Source organism: Natator depressus, chromosome 1 (genome assembly GCF_965152275.1).
Source record: "Natator depressus isolate rNatDep1 chromosome 1, rNatDep2.hap1, whole genome shotgun sequence".
NCBI classification, from domain to species: Eukaryota; Metazoa; Chordata; order Testudines; family Cheloniidae; genus Natator; species Natator depressus.
Window position 1 is genome coordinate 291,149,989 of NC_134234.1, and position 17,448 is coordinate 291,167,436.

A 17,448-nucleotide genomic window follows, 5' to 3' on the forward strand; every position below is an offset into this window, starting at 1 on the left:
CATTGGGATCCACTGTGCAGGATACAGACCTTATTCTTTATTTGACCACATCGTGACTGACATTTAGAATTACTTTTCACTTTTCAGTAGCTGCACTAGAAGTTTCAAAATCTCCAGTTTAAATGTAAACACTTTGATTATTATCTAAATTGTCTCAATTTTTCATCCATCCAGATATTCATCCATCCAGATAATGTACCTAACAGTATTGTCCAGGCAAACTATATCCTTCAGACAAAGGATAACCTTCTCCTAATTTTCTTTTGAAGACTGATGAGCTAGTTAATCCTGAATCTGCAACTTGTCTGGGCTGTCACCCAGAAGCATAGCATAAGTTTGAAACACAGACAGTATAGAGCCAATATTCATAACTTCAACTACAAAAATGACACACATATACAGATAGCATTATTATAACCAGAAAAATCACACAACAACTTTTGTACAATATTTGCTGCAAATATATAACAGTGGTTGCAACAATGATCTATATGGTTACAGATTCTGTCAATAACATCACATCTTGTTGAGACCAAATTTGAGAATCAAGCCTTATTGTTTGGAAATATTGTAACAAAGCTCTGTCCTTGTCTCCGTGGGTCCCACGTTTCCTGGCGGATTTCACTAGCCTCAGAGGCTCACTGTGACCCTCCACGTAACCCTTCTCTCTCTAGAGACAAGGGACATAGTCTACTGAGCCATTTTCATCATAAGCCAGCAAGGGAGGTGAGGAGAAGCTATCCTCCCTTGCACAGTCTCTGTTGCCTCCCTGTCTCAGTGATTAATCGGGGCAGGGGGCAAATGGGGGAGCCTGGGCTCGCCCTCTATTCCGGGCTCCGCCCAGGGACCCTAATAGTATCAGCTATGGTAGCTTGACCTTATAGAAACACGACACGTACAATTCCCTGGGCTACTTCCCCACAGCAGCCCCCACTTCCTCAGGCTCCACTTCACCCTTACCTCGCCTGATTTGGTGTGTACTGCTCAGTCTCTCCAACAGCACAACTTCCTCCCACAGCTCCTGACATCCACACCCACCTGACCAACTGGGAGGCTTTTAAATAGTTTCAGCCAGTCCCTGATTGGCTTCAAGTGTCCCAATCAACCTAGCGTTCTCCCTGCCTTCTGGAAAGTTCTTAATTGGCCCCAGGTGTCTTAATTGACCTGGAGCAGATACCATTTAACTTATCCTGGTACCAGGGATTTGTTTAGCCTGAAGCTAATATATCTATCTCCCACTACTTTTCTATAGCCATCTGGCCTTGCCCTGTCCCAATATAGACATTTATACTGCTCAACACTAAAGGCAGTAAAGTCTCTGAATGCTTCCTCGGGATTTTAAGATTCCTCCTTGTTCATCTTGCCACATTAATCTTTCTCCTAGTGTTCAGAGATCAGTTCAACCTAAACAGATATAGGATGTTTCAGTTTCCAGAATTTCTGCAGTCATACTGATTGGTTCAACAAATTCAATGAGCCTTTAGGCATCAAAAGCTTCAAGGCCCACTCAAGAGAGCTTTTATGGGACTCCCCTACCAAAATCTGACTGTATTTTGTTTTTTTGTCGTGTGACAGCTAATTTGTAGTTTAATCTTACTATTCTGTCCTCTTAAAGCTTGAGGCAACACCACTGAAGAGAATCTTGGATCTCTCCAGAAACAAAATATACCATAAGGGGAATCTTTCTGTTGCTTTAATGGTATACTAACTACAACACACACTGAAAAATAATCTTGGTGGGAAAAAAACTAATTAAACTAAGACTGCCTCTAACCCTAAAAGTAACACAGAGAAACATTTCTGCAGCAACAGTGATGGAAGTAATTAATCTAGGAAGTATAAAAAATACTGAAAAAAGGTACATAACATAGATAATTGAGAACCAGTGGATGTATCTGTGAATGCTACGGAGAGAAAAGGAAACAAAAGGTTACATTAATCAAGATATTCATGTCCTTGCTAATTCCTAACAGTTTTACATTAAGATCAAAGACTTGTCTATGGGCTTGTCTACATGGGAAATTTGACTGGCACAGCTCCAGTGGAATAACTATTCCTCTATATTATGCCGATATAACTCCCCTATTTGGACACTTTATTCCAGAATAAAAGTGACTATATTCTAGAATAAAGCAGAGTAATTATTCCAGAATCATGTCACTTTTATTCCAAAATACCAGTTACATCAGTATAGCTATAGCAGAACAGTTATTTCATGATAGTTATGCCAGTCAATTTCCCCATTTAGATAAGATCTGAGTTTTGAATTAGACTCTCACCCTTTCACTATGCACCAAATGCTACATAACTCAAGAACACTAAGCATACTTGCTGTTTAAAGAGGGTACAGTATTACCTATGTTAGTAGGAAAAAAGAATTCCTCAGGCCAAGGAATTCTTTGGGCCAAATTCTTGTCTTGAATGGATGGGAGTGTCCATCTGTCATGGCTTTCATTGAAAGCAAAGCATGCGTATCCCAGAGCAGATACTGGCTTTTTGTACTTCTGGCAGAAAAGAATAGATACAACACAAATATTTTGGCCCAAATTTCTTCTTTCACTGAAGTCAAAGAGGTACACCAGCAGAGAATTTGGCTCAGTATGCCACTTTGTCCTGCATAGTTTGTTTCAGACATCATAATTCTGGATTAGCCAATGTTCATGTCTAAAATATATCTTACATATATATAGTGCCTTACATTTAGATTAATTTCAGGGTATTGTAGAAACTTTTAATAACTGAATAAATTATAAATAGCAATCACTTCACCCATCACTCAAGTGCAGCCACCTCTTTAACAGCAAACAGCAGCCCTACAGAACAGTTAGGAACAAAAAGTGAAGCTATATCTAACTCAAACCATTGAAGGAATTAAGGTAAACAGAATGTAATTACCCATGTTGGAATGTAGCCTATATATATATATATATATATATATATATATTTGTCATATAAATTACACCCATGACACATGCAATAATGACAATCACGTGATAAATTGGAAAGCCATATGACAAACTGCATTTGCCCTGCACCGTTGACCATCTCATTATGCTTATTAATCCATTTCTGCCTGGATGCGTCTGGCATCCAAACCTCCAAGCAGCTTGAAGCTGTAACCATATAAAAAATAAAGTGACAGAAAAATGTTTCCTTCTTTTCTCCTATAATGGGCATGTGCTCCTAGGGTGACCAGACAGCAAGTGTGAAAAATCAGGACAGCTGGTGGGGGGTAATGGGAGCCTATATAAGAAAAAGCCCCAAATATCGGGACTGTCCCTATAAAATCAGGACATCTGATCACCCTACATGCTCCCCACCACTCGGCAGGACCTTCTCATGGCTCATCTGGGGAATTAGCTCGCCACTGTCCACGCCCCATCTGGCAGTCGCTCAGCCTGTTACCATTCACTTTGGCTATCCTGCCTAACTCTCCTACAGCTTCACAACTCATGGTTCATTATTATTTATACAGAGCCTAAACTGTGCTGGGTGCTTTACAGACCAATTAAAAGACATGATCCCTGCCCCAAGGTGCCTATAATATAGGGGTTCAATGCTACAAAATACATACTGATATGAGTAGTCCCACTGGTTTCACCAGGGCCCACTTTTATAAATGCCTCAACGAGTGAGAGCTTATGCCAATAAAAATTTTATACCATATCACTCGATCATCTATTCTCTCTCTCTTCCTCTTCCTCCCCCATTTGTTCTCTCTCCATATATATGTATATATACACATACTGTATATGTGTAAATGTATGCATATATGAGTATATACCGTGTGTGTAAACAGTTTACATCCATATATTTCTATCTCTATATATAGTGCATGTGTGTAGATGGATAGATATGGACTTAAACTATTAAGAGTTTACACTGATATTTTAAAAAATATTATTCTGTTAATAAATGAAATTACAAATACCCTTTCTAGTTTGTGCGAAGTTAAATGTATAAAGTTACTGTTATAAATCAGGCATTTACCCAAAATATAGCCCATATTTGCAAAACTACTGTGACTAAACCAGCCTTCTATACATTTTTGCAGATTCCCATAAAAAGGCACATAAGAAATGCCTTATAGTGCAGCTGGTTACATAAATTTGTGTGGGCAGATGGTTGGATTTTCTTCAGTCATTTCTTGCTAGTTACAGCTTTTGAAGATAAAGTACTTTTTACAATCAAGCACAGTTCCATGTTCAGAACACACATTCATTGGTCTAAAATTATTTGCCTGAGACCTTTTAACTATGTAGCTGAGAGCCCTTGTGCAATGAATCTAGAGCAAGAAAAGTTTAGACTATATGGACCAAAAGCTTTGCTATCACAACTCAATGGAGTTACTTCTATGGAGTTTTGCCAGCAGAGAATTTAGCACTGTGTTAGCTGAGCAATTGGATAGTGGAATAGACTACTATAGGAAGAGGTCAAGGCCCCATCACTGAAGCTATTAAACAATACGTGAGGTAAGACATTAGCGAAATTGTGTAAGAAGTATTCCCTAAATTTGCACATTGTCAAGCTATCTTGCCCAACTGGTCATATGCTTAATAGCAATGCATAATGTACAGACAATAAAAAAGTGACTGTTAACTGTACAAAAAATAGGCAGGAGGAGGTAAAGTATTTGAACACATTTACTACTATTACTAATATCTGGTAATCTTTCATATAAGATGGCTCTTGCATAAATTGCATAAGTGGTTGAGGGTCTCTTTTTTGCTTGCTTCTCTCTGGACACTCTGTACTCCTGTATTCTTTAGTCAAAACTATTTATTCTGTTGAAAGTACCTCTGAAGGTCCCATGAAAGTAGTATACTTTTCAGTACAATGGAAACCTTCTATACATTATCCATGAAGAAAGTTATAAATATAGGCACCAGTCATGCATGTCTTTAATCACACAGGTCCCAATCCTGACAACAAACGCCCACAAGGAATCCCACTGACTTCAAAGTGATTCCACACAAGCACAGGACTTTGTGCTAACACACCTATTTTGTGGAAAAGGACCACAAGTAGAAAGTGAGATCAATCAGACTACTCAAATGAATAAACCTTTGAAGGATTAAGCCCATGTACTATATGGAGGCATGAAAACAGATCAGTTCATACTGTATGATATTTCATTTTATGGGACTTTGATAAATAGACATGTCTTTCATAGTTCCTTTTAATTTATAGAAAAAAGTTTTTTGTTAGTTTGATACATTTTACATCACAGTGTTAAAATTTAGGACCAGATGCTATATAATAAATGTACTGGCATGTTTTACTATCTGTAAACTGCTGGGAAGACTTACTGTTCTATAATATTTTTAGCTTCTGGATTTACACATGGAGGGAAAGAAGATCAGCTATATTTAAAATCTGGAAGGCTGTCACATAAATGTTAGGTTTACATGCTCACTTACAGATTAACTACAATTCTACAGTCAAAAATATATCATCATAATCTAAAGCCTGGTCTACACTACAAGTTGAATCTCTCTAGTCCGGCACTCTCGGGACCTGACCAGTGCAGAACCAGAGAATTTGCCAAACCAGAGGAGGTCAATGCAGAGTGCCAGCGGGTCTCCATAGGCATGGGAAGTAGGGGTACAAGGAGTGCTGCCATACCCCCAGGCTTTGTACCCAGTGTGGCCCCCTGCCCGGGGGCCCCACTGCCACCCGGGGTCCCAGCTGCTGGCCCCTCAACCAAGATCCTAGCCGCTAGTCCCCTGTTTTCCCGCTCCCTCCCGGAGCTTGAACGCCGCAAATCATTTATTTTTAACCCCAGAGCAGTCCAGCTGGTTGCAGGACAGCATGGTGGCTCAGCGTGATGCCAGGAAAGGCACCTCTGGTGAGTATGCAATTCCAATCAAACTTTAGGGCTACATGCTTTTATATTTTATGGCTAATATGCAGAAAAAGTGAGGTTCGGTGGGTATCTGATTCCCAATGGCCGCTCCAGCTATACAGAGGGTACCCCTGTAAAAGACTGTTTATGTGCACAGGGATGGCCTGGGAATCCTCCATGGAGATCTCTAGGAAGCTTTCATAGAGGTATTCTGCAATCCATTGCAGAAGGTTTCTGGGGAGGGCTGCCTTATTTCTTCCACCTTGGTAGGACAATTTCCCATGCCACTCCAGTATTAACTCTACTGGCATCATTGTGGCACACAGCATAGCAGCACAAGGACCAGGTTTGTACCCAGACACTTGCAGCATCTGCTCCCTTGCCATCTCTGTTACCCTCAGGAGACTGATATCACCTAGGAGAGATGGCAGAAGTTTTCATTACAAGTACTCATACCACAAACAATAGAGCATGTGATTCCCCCACCCATGGTGATTTCCAGGTCCCTCAACCATGGTTTCCCTAACATGCCAATGGTTTGGTTGGCTGGGATCAGCATTGAACTCAGAATCTGCGAGCCCAGGGCGACAGCAGCATTAAGGAAAGAGGGTGAGTGGGCTTCCTGCGTTCTCTCATGGCTGCAAACCCTTCCCGCTCCCCAAAGCCACTTCGGACAAAGACCATAATTTGGGAGGCTTAACACTGGTTTCTAGTCTCAAAGCACTGTCCATGTTGCTAACGGGAGGGGGCATTGTCCACCTGCTCACATGTACGCCCGACATGAGTTTCCCACAAGTTGCAGCACAAGGCTCATCACCCGTTGCCCATACTCACCATCACTGGAACAGCAAACCAGGTTCATTGAATAGCTAGGGATTCTGATTAAGTTATGGCTTGCACTTGAGTCTAATAAGAGGAGTGATTCTTAAATAGCAACCTTGTACTAGACCCAGGGTATGCGCTGACAATGACTGCCTTGTGCTTTGCATGCCTTACAGTGGAAAGTTTGGCCTTCAGCACATCCTCTACACCACCGGAGAAGCTTTCACAGATTAGAAGACAGAAAAGGAGAATGCATGATGACATGTTCAAGGAGATAACAAACGCATCTGGGACAGCTAACACGGAGCTCAGAGCCTGGAGGATTTCATTGTCTGAGAAACTGGACACAGACATGGATAGCCGGAGAGCATCCCAGGTGCCTAAGTATACCACACAGGATGAGATGCTGCGGATTCTGAAAGACCAATCAGACACATTGAGGCATCTAGTTGAGCTTCAAGAAAAACAACTTGAGGCTAGATTCCCTCTGCAGTCCCTGCAGAATGGCCTGTAAAGATTGCCCTATTCCCAATCCCCCTCCCGCAAACATTCTAGGAGGTTGGGGGAGGGAGGTGCAATATCCCTTCCACTCAACACCAGGGAAGGGTACTAAGAACAAAAGGCGATGATTCGAAGACCTTTGATGTGCAAGACTTTGTGCTTACACAGACAAGCTGACTTGGTTTCTCCCCTCCCAATTTTATCACGCTGTTTGCCCAAGGTTAAATTATTTTCCTGTTCTTTCCGTTTCTTTATGTTTGTGCAACACAAGTAAAGGTTTTGAGAATGAAATACTCTTTATTTATTCCAAACATGTGGGCTTGGTAAGGGGAAGGAGAGGTTCGGGGAAACTGATGCAATGGAGGGGATGGTATGAAAGAAACAATGCAGATAAGTGGCGCACATTACTATGGCTCATTAGTGACATGGGTTTTCAAAGCCTCCCAGAGTGCTCCTCGCCGGGCTCTTCTTATTGCCCTGGTATCTGGCTGCTCAAAACTGGCTGCCAGGCTATCCACCACTACGCCCGACCCCTGCAGAAATTTCTCTCCCTTTGCCTCACAGATATTATGGAGCGCAGAGCAGGCAGTGATAACAATGGGGATATTGCTTTCACTGAGGTCTATCCTAGTAAGCAAACTGTGCCAGCAACCCTTTAAACAGCCAAAGAAACATTCCACCACCATTCTGCACTTGCTCAGCCCATCGTTGAACCGGTCCTTACTGTTGTGCAGGTGACCAGTGTACAGCATCAAAAGCCACGGGAGCAAAGGGTAGGCTGGGTTTCCCAGGATCACTATTGGCATTTCAACATCATCAGTGGTTATTTTGCAATCTGGAAAGAAAATCCCTGATTGAAGTCTTAATATTCATTCAGCTCCTCTGCAGAGAAGTTTGTGAATAGCACCTGATTCGCATCTGTGGCCAAGAAGCACTCATATACTGTGTAAAACCAATCACCCAACCCTGCTCTTGCTCTGCATCAGGCCAATCTCCCAGTGTCCGCTAACAATAACTCTGAAGGATTGTTAAAACAGCCTCGAATCACTGTGCAGTAGAGATGTGCACAAACATAGGGGATTCTTGGGTGGCATAGATCTATGATGATAGTTGGGAGTAGGGTGTCTTAAAAGTTGCTATGGTGGCTCTGTGGTACACAAGGATGCCTACATGAAGGTGATCCTTCTGTGGCTAGCTAAAATGGCATTAGGGCTACTTTGCATCAGTGGAGTGGTAATAAAGAAGTCTTAATGCAGGAGAGAATCTGACACATTTTAGAGAGAAATGTTTATAGCACTCAGCAATGTGAGCAAATCTCTATACCCTCACTGGAAATTTTGAATGAGGGGATAGTGAACATGATGAAGTGTGGCAAGAAGGTTAGGCCAAAGCATAAATTCTTAACTTACTGTTACAATTCAGTGAATGCAAATGATTAACTGACCTCTGTTGACTCTCTCATCCCACATCCCCTTTTTTATCAGTTTTCTTGTTTCTCTGCCTTCATTCTCTTTTTTAAGTAAGGTTCTAATATTGATGCAGTCCAACATCTGAAACCTGATTGAACACTGCAGAAAAGTATTTATCTTTGTCATTAAGGCTTTATAAAGTGCCAGTCTGGTCTGCGGACTAAGGGTCACTGGCATCAGCCATAAAACAAGGAAGACAATGGGGAGCCAAGCAAAGGTCTGATGGAACAGCAGAGAAGAGCAAAAATTGTCTTATCTCTGAACAGTGTGGAGACTGGAAAGCTATGGTTGGAAGGGTGATATTGTTAGTGTTGTTTTGGTTTTGGTAGTACACCACTTTAAAACTATTGGCATAGTTCATGTTAGTAATAATGATAGTTGTACACTTTAGTCCAAATTAGTAACTATTACGACTGTGTCAATTATCATCCATATCCTCCATGAGATTAAAAAAAATGTAATCCTGGACGTATTCTAAATTCACTCTGAATTTCAATACTAGCTAGAGACTCAACATTTCCTACACATAGTAGGCTACAACCCCAACAGAACTAAAACAAATAAATACCTTAAAAGCGAAGGAAAAAACAGAATGATACACAAATCTTATGCACTCACTTTATTTTAAATTATTTTATTTAATTTCCTTTGTATTGTAGTATAATTTTCACTTTAATTATTTTACCATTTTTAATTCATCCTATAATAATCTTTGCCATTTCTCCATTTGGGGCTTGTCTTCAGTAGAAAAATAGGTCATATTAGAACTTGACCCTGAGGAGTTCTGAAACTAACAAGATGTTAAACATAACTTTGCACTCAGAGTAGACAAGGACAAGTTACTTCTATGGTTCCAATTAACCCATGTTTCTGAAGTTAAATATGTTGCCCCTGCGACAACAGACTGCTGAATTGTGTTTAACATTGTGTTAGTTAACACAACTCCTCAAGGTCATGTTAAAACATGACCTAATTTGCTGGTGAAGAAAAGCCCATACCTTCCTAATCTGGAGGCCCATCTAATGCACTAGTCTGCAGAAACTTTAGTACTCTCAGAAAGTATGCATGTGAGGAGACCCAGTGAAGTTTATAGGACTACTCAGATGTGTAAAGTTAAACATATGAGTAAGTCTTTGTAAGACTGGGAATAAGGTGCTCCCCATGCCCATTTTGCTTCCCATGCTGACTAGGTAAAATGTGTGGGAATCAAAAGCCCTTAGAGCTCATAACATGATTATTATAAATCCAAACAAGGATCTCACAGGAATTGTGTACCAGACAGTCATTAACAACACAAATGGCCCAATCCTGTTCTCACTGAAGTCAATGACAAAACTTCCCACTGACTTCAATGGGAGCAAGATAAATCCCAAATGAAAATATGCTTGTTCATCCTAATGAAGTTAGAGTAAAACCCTTAACAGTTATAAGCTGGATGTGATTCTCAGTGATAGGGTTACACATACCTACTGCATGAAGAAAACAGACACCTAAACAAAGTGTAACATATTATACTTTTTATGGGTTTACAGTTCCATGATAAAACCTGTTACATTCTGTGAAAAAGACGGCAATGTTCACAGCATCTTGTAGCCTCATAAACTACTAAATATAGATTATAGATTGGTATCATAAACTATAGCTCATATGGATCATATAGACGAGAGGTGGGCAAACTATGGCCCGTGGGCCACATCCAGCCCGCAGGACCGTCCTGCCCAGCCCTTGAGCTCCCGACCAGGGAGGCTAGCCCCCGGCCCCTCCCCCGCTGTCCCCCCTCTCACGCAGCCTCAGCTCGCCGAACCACCAGCGTTCTGGCCCGCCGCTCCTGGTGGGCAGTGTGGTGGCATGGCTGGCTCCGGCCAGGCAGCGGGCTGCAAACTCCTGCTGCTCTGAGCGGCATGGTAAGGGGGTGGGGAGCAGGAGGGTTGGATAAGGAGCAGGAAGTCCCAGGGGGGCAGTCAGGGACAGGGAGCAGTGGGGGGTTGGATACGAGTGGGAGTCCTGGGGGGCCTGTCAGGGGACGGGGGTGTGAATAGGGGGTGGGGCAGTCAGGGGACAGGGAGCAGGGGGGGTTTGATAAGGGGTGGGGTCCTGGGGGCGGGGGTCCTGGGAGGGAGTGGTCAGGGGACAAGGAGCTGGGGGGTTGGATGCGTCGGGAGTTCTGAGGGGGGCAGGCAGGAGGCGGGAAGTGGGAGGGGGTGGATAGGGGGCGGGGGCCAGGCTGTTTGGGGAGGCACAGCCTTCCTTACCTGGCCCTCTACACAGTTTCGCAATCCCGATGTGGCCCTCGGGCCAAAAAGTTTGCGCACCCCTGATATAGACTGAGATTTAAGCACTCTACTTGTGTGTGTATGTCCAACTCTGTTTAGAAACCACAGCTAAAGAAGAGTTACATGCAGTCTTCTGGGATCTAATATTCCATATATATTCAGCAAAACTCCCACTGAATAACTGTATGGTTAAACTGCTAATTCAGCACAACAGGAACACGATTATATTATGTTTATTTAAATATTGAACAATTGTTAATGCCAATTAATGTTCTACTGTAGATAGGACTGGGTTACTTTATATGCAAACACAAACACACTTCTGTTCTTCTATGTACATTATTTTTTCTAAACATATCTCGAACTACTGTGTCATGCATTGGTTGCCTGAATAAGGAGTGCAGATTGCCTTCCTAGTATGGACTAGAGGCAGTCAACCAATTCTGGGTCAGAATGTGGAGTAGCAGTTATGCAACCTATGCATGACACAGCATTTGCAGATAAATTCAGTAAAAGTATGACTCATAAAAAGAGAAGAACAGAACGGGTAGTTCACGTAATCGATCCTTGCTGATCCTAGAGATTCTGCAATATTTAAATAAATAGAACAATATCCTTCCCATTGTGCTGAATCAGTATATAGTCCATAAAAAATAAATTTGCTTCATACTCTTGTCTAATTTAAAACTATTTATTGTATATAGAAGGCAATACGAACTGAAACAGCTAGCCATCCCTAACTTCTGCCAGGAGTTTGTCCACAAGAACTGTTGTAACTCAATGAAAACTGTGTCCATTTTGCTCAGCTGAAGAATATGAAAACTCACTTGGTAGAAGGCATTTCCCACTACATACGAAGTGTTTAAATGCATTTCTACATAATATTTTAAATTAAAATAAGCATTTTCAAATTTAAATTTTCTAAACTAAAACGAAAATGTATAAGTGTTTTATCCACCAAAGAATTCTTACAATGCCCAGGTTTGGAGTCCACCAGTCCTTGCTCATGCAAAATCCCCAGTGTGTTGCCATAAATATTGCAGGGAAAATGTCTTCACTGAGAGCTAAAGTATGTTCATTTATACATAAGAATTAAGGGAGAAAATAACAAACAAACCAAATCATTCATTAAGGAAGAAAAGGTCTGTCTACTATCACTGTATATAGGACCTTAGTGTCAACCTCTATTCTTAAAAAAATAAAAAATAGACCTGATATTAAAATGGATCAACTATTGATGAAAATGAAGTTTTACATTCAGTAGTTGACTGGCTATAATACATATATGACCTGATACTACAAACACTTAGGCATCTCAGTAACTTTTCATACATAGAACTACTCACATGCATTAAGTTAACCACATGCACAAATATTTGCAGAATTGGAACCTTTTAAAAATATTCATCCATGCCCTTTCTATTGTGACATGTTTTTGCAAAGAATACAAAATTTGGGACTGACTTTGCAACCCTTAACCATATAACTTGAATAGTCCTATTAGTAGTCAAATACGAGTGGCAAAAACAGGCTTTTAAATATCGTCTATATTAAAGGTTTTCCATCATAGTTTTAAAACTAATTATAGAAAATTAATGTTTTAGTTATAATGGTTTAAACACTTGAAGTGCCAATGTATGGAGAACAGAGGGGAGTTCACAAAGAAATTCTCAAAGAAAAAGTTAAATTAATTATAGGAAAGAGTAAAATTAAAATTAAAAATCTAAGTAAGCCATCAAAAGCAGGAGAATTCTGGGTAAAAGAGATACTCCGAATGTATTTAGGACCAAACTTTCACCTAACTCAACACTGGTGGTTATAGCCTGGTGAAAATGCATCCTAACTTAATTTCTTATAATTTCTTACAAAGTAAATGTGCTCAAAAAGATGCAGTTGTAAGAACAGAAGATACCTATTTAGCTTTAAGATACATGCCTCTATTTTTTAACAAGTAACTGGACTGTGAGTTGTGGGTGAGCTAAGGAGGTGAAATTCTCATGCACATAGTCATACACCCTATGACGAGAGCAAGAATGCATTGCAGCCATATAGTCATTTCTCCAGACTTACATTAGTTGAACCTATGTCAATTAATTTATCCTGATGCAAGCTAATAAAAGTGCATCTACACTTAAAACACACATTAACGTGTAGTGAGGTTGCTGTCCCCCCGCCCTATGTCAATTAATTTATCCTGATGCAAGCTAATAAAAGTGCATCTACGCTTAAAACACACATTAACATGTAGTGAGGTTGCTGTCCCCCCGCCCCACACACACACACAAATCTACATTGTCACTGCCATCAAGTGTGTTGGACACAGTAACTTCTGGGCATGCATCCCATGGTTCCCAGCACTGCTGCAAACTGCTCATTGCATTGGACATTTTGGAAGAAACTGTCTGCCCCTCTTCCATTAGAAATTATGGAAGTAAAGTTCCAAACCTCAGACTTCCACAATTCACCACCCCCTCCCAACAGTGCTGTGATTTGATGATGATCTGACGCACACCAGCTTCAGACAGAGCTTCAGGAGAGGCCTTTCTATTTTTAGTAGAGCTAGTGGATGCCATCTCTCATGATGGATGAAGAGCACCCTTTCTAGTGGCAGATCTAGACCCAGCCCCTAAAGGCAGAGTGCTATGGAGACATGGGATGGACAGCAATGGACTGAGAACTTCAGGATGAGGAAGGCTACATTTCTGGTACTGTGTGAGGATCTCATCCTAGCTCTGGAATATCATAACACAAGGTTTAGAAAGGTGATACCACTCCAGAAGTATATGCCCATTGTCCTCTGGAAACTGGCCCTACCTGAAAGTTAAAGGTCTGTTGGGAGTCAGATTACAGTTGGCGGGTCCACCATAGGCACTCTAGTAATAGTTGTTTGTAAGCCAATAACTGCTGTGCTGCCTGCATATGTGTTAAAGGTGGGTAATAATCCTTGAGATAACTGCAGGTTCTGAACAGCTGAGGTTTCCCAAATTGTGCCAGAGCCATAGATAACTCTTATGTGCCCATATCTCCATCCCCACCACTCACCACGGAGCAAATGCTTATATCAACAGAAAGAGCTGTTGGCCCAGGTCCTCTAAGGTATTTAGATGCCTAACTCCCACTAATTTCAATGGGAATTAGGTACCTAAATACATCTGAGGATCTGGCCCATTGCTCCCTCATGATGCAGACCGTGGTAGACCACTGGGAGAAATTCAAAGATACACGTGTTAGACACACCTGTAAAGTAATTCAGGATTGTTCAAGAGTGTGCAGGCAGGTACATTGTTCCCACCAAATAATATGAACATGAATGGAGTCTTTGTTTCCACTATGATTCTGGGTAACCCTGTCTACCCTCTACTGACAAAAGTTATGAAGGTTTTGCCTGATGTGCAGTATCCTGGCCAAAGATGCCAGGGTGCATTCAGGCCATTGGATTAATGTAAATACACATCCCATGGCTCCTCCTCTGTCCCCATCACTGTTCTTCACACTGACCCTTGTGGGACTAGTATGGAGGCATTCACCACTTGCCACAGTTTCTCTCCCTTGTGAATATAACACCATTGTGTGGCCTAGTACTGGCCCTCTGAGCCACTCTTCCATTTATGCTATTTTTGTGGGGCCCACAAAAATGTAAGTGACCTTTTCCAGATCTGAAGTGGACTGAGGGCTTTGTTGACATCATAAATTATGTTTATACACAAACAATGACGTAACTGTGTGACAAACATCTTTGAGATTCTAAATATCTATTTTAAAATTGATTTTCCATCACCAGCAAAATTTACAAGAACAAAAATTACAGCTCTGATCCCTGAAGGAGCTAGACAATAAAAATCAGTGGGGAGGGAAGGGGGAGAGGATTGCGACAGTGGAGGGAGCTTGAGCTAACAAATACTATTCCCCAAATTGTACTACATTATCACAGAGCAAAAAGATAAACAAAAAACTGATGTTAATTTCATACAACACAGGGGAAAAATCAATATTTGCTGAGTGGAAAAGGTCAAGATTAATGGAGAGAAATACTAGTTTTAAACCTCTTAAGAGAATGTTATAGAGTGAAACACATAAAGTGAAAATCTTTTTCATGGTATTTGGCAGTGCCCTTTTAAGGCTGACTCATTTTTGTGGGTGGGTATTGTTGTATATATTAAATGCAGAATCCACTGTTCCGAGTGAACTCAAATACAATGGCACAACTGTATGGCTTAAAAAGCAAAGGTCAGGATTCCTACCTCCTTTTGGTATAAGTCTAAATTTTAATATATTTAAAATTTTAATTTAATTTTGTTTAAAAAGTTGTTGTTTTTTAACATAATGATTTTGTGGTGATAATACTGGAAAGCTAAAACTAGGGTAGGATAAACCCAGGAATATATATTTGAGAATTAAACAAGATTTTGAATGATACTTTTAATATGTGCACTACAATTCCTGTTGGCTTCAGTGGAGTTTTACCTGAGAAAGGAGTACAGGATAAGATCCCATAATAGCCTGCCACAGGCTGTCTGTGTGAGGTAAGAATAATGCATGAAACTCCAGCAAAGAAAGTATGGAAACCTCAGCCCTATATACATCTTTGTGGACCAGTGGGTTTAAATAGTTTTCAGACCCATAAACCCAGATGCTTTGTTCACCCACACACACCTCATCCTTCTTTTGTGATACCATGGACTGGAGCCTGGACAACTATGTAGCTTGGCTCCATTAGATGCAAGGCATTACAGAGTTTTCCTGCATGACTTCTTTGCCTCCCAGCCCACTGCTGTTACTCTGCATAGGCTGGAACTCTCAAGGTCCTTTCAGGGCTGACATTTCTATGATTCTATTCTATAGCCTTCCACAGCCCCTCAGCAGCATGTAGGATTTCACCTGATCTGCATTATGTGTTTAAAGGATTTTCATATTACTCTTATGCACTGATACAGTTAATATATGGAGCTGCTTATACAGACTGCTTTGACACAATATATTTCATTTATAGGCCCTTTGGGAAATGTATGAAGTTACATTTTAAAACCAAGTGGATAGAGGTAACTTTTACAATGTTACTATGCATATAACTTACAATGTTTAGGTTTCAGAGTAACAGCCGTGTTAGTCTGTATTCGCAAAAAGAAAAGGAGTACTTGTGGCACCTTAGAGACTAACCAATTTATTTGAGCATGAGCTTTCGTGAGCTACAGCTCACTTCATCGGATGCATACTGTGGAAACTGCAGAAGACATTATATACATAGAGACCATGAAACAATACCTCCTCCCACCCCACTCTCCTACTGGTAATAGCTTATCTAAAGTGATCATCAAGTTGGGCCATTTCCAGCACAAATCCAGGTTTTCTCACCCTCCGCCCCCCCCCACACAAACTCACTCTCCTGCTGGTAATAGTTTAGTTTAGTTTAAGCTATAAAATAAGTCACTGTGCTGAATATGTGCAATAGACAATTGTATTAAAAATGTTTTGTTTTGTTTTTTAAATATATCAAGAAAAATCCGTATGAATCAAGACCCTTCTAAATCATATATATTTTTAAAACAAGGGGTTTTTTCTAGTACATTACAGGAAGGGCTCTGCACTTGCCAAATTCTTTAGGTGGTTGCTGATTTTGCAAAGTAGTTTTTATGATGTTGTGACATTGCACCCCATAATGCTTTATGGAAATATGCTTATGAAAGTAAATATGACATAACTGGAATATGTTTTATGCTAGATAGGCCATGTAACATATCTCTGCAAAAGTTATGATCTACTGAATATATTCATCCTATTTGTATGCATGTATAATTTTTGTACTCAAAGTTATGAATATTAGCTGTGTACTTGTTTGAGTTTAAGTAGCCTTAGTAAGGCATTTGGTCAGCTTCTTTAAAAAGGAATTTGCAAGTTAAGTGCCCAATCAAGAAACACTTAACAGACAACAGATCTTGGAAAACTCCAATCCACATAAGAAGTCTACCTGAGGACGTTCAAAGTAGCATGTGAACAATGGCTGCTACCTGTAAGTTCTGAGTCATGCATGGACATGTGACTTACCCATATGGCTCCAAAATTCCATTTTGTAGCTGGATTCTACACAGGGGGAGGGAGGGGTGTCCACCCACAAGAGACAGTCTATTTAAACCCCTGGAAGACCCCTCCATTTTGTCTTCAGCTGGCTCAAGAGATAGCTTCTCCAGCCCCAAAGGATACCTGAAAGAAACTGGAACAAAGGACAGTAACCACAGAGGTGCGAGTGATTGCTGGACCCAGACTAGAAGGAGACTAGTTTATAAAAGAAGCTTACTAGAACATCTCTGAGGGTGAGATTTCATCTGTAATCACTTTCTTACTGTATTAGGTTTAGACTTGCATGTTTTATTTTATTTTGTTTGGTAATTTACTTTGTTCTGTCCGTTATTAATTGGAACCACTTAAATCCTACTTTTTGTATTTAATAAAATCATTTTTTACTTATTAATTAACCCAGAGTATGTATTAATGCTTGGGGGTGAGGGGCAGGGAAGGGGGGGCAAACAGCTGTGCATATCTA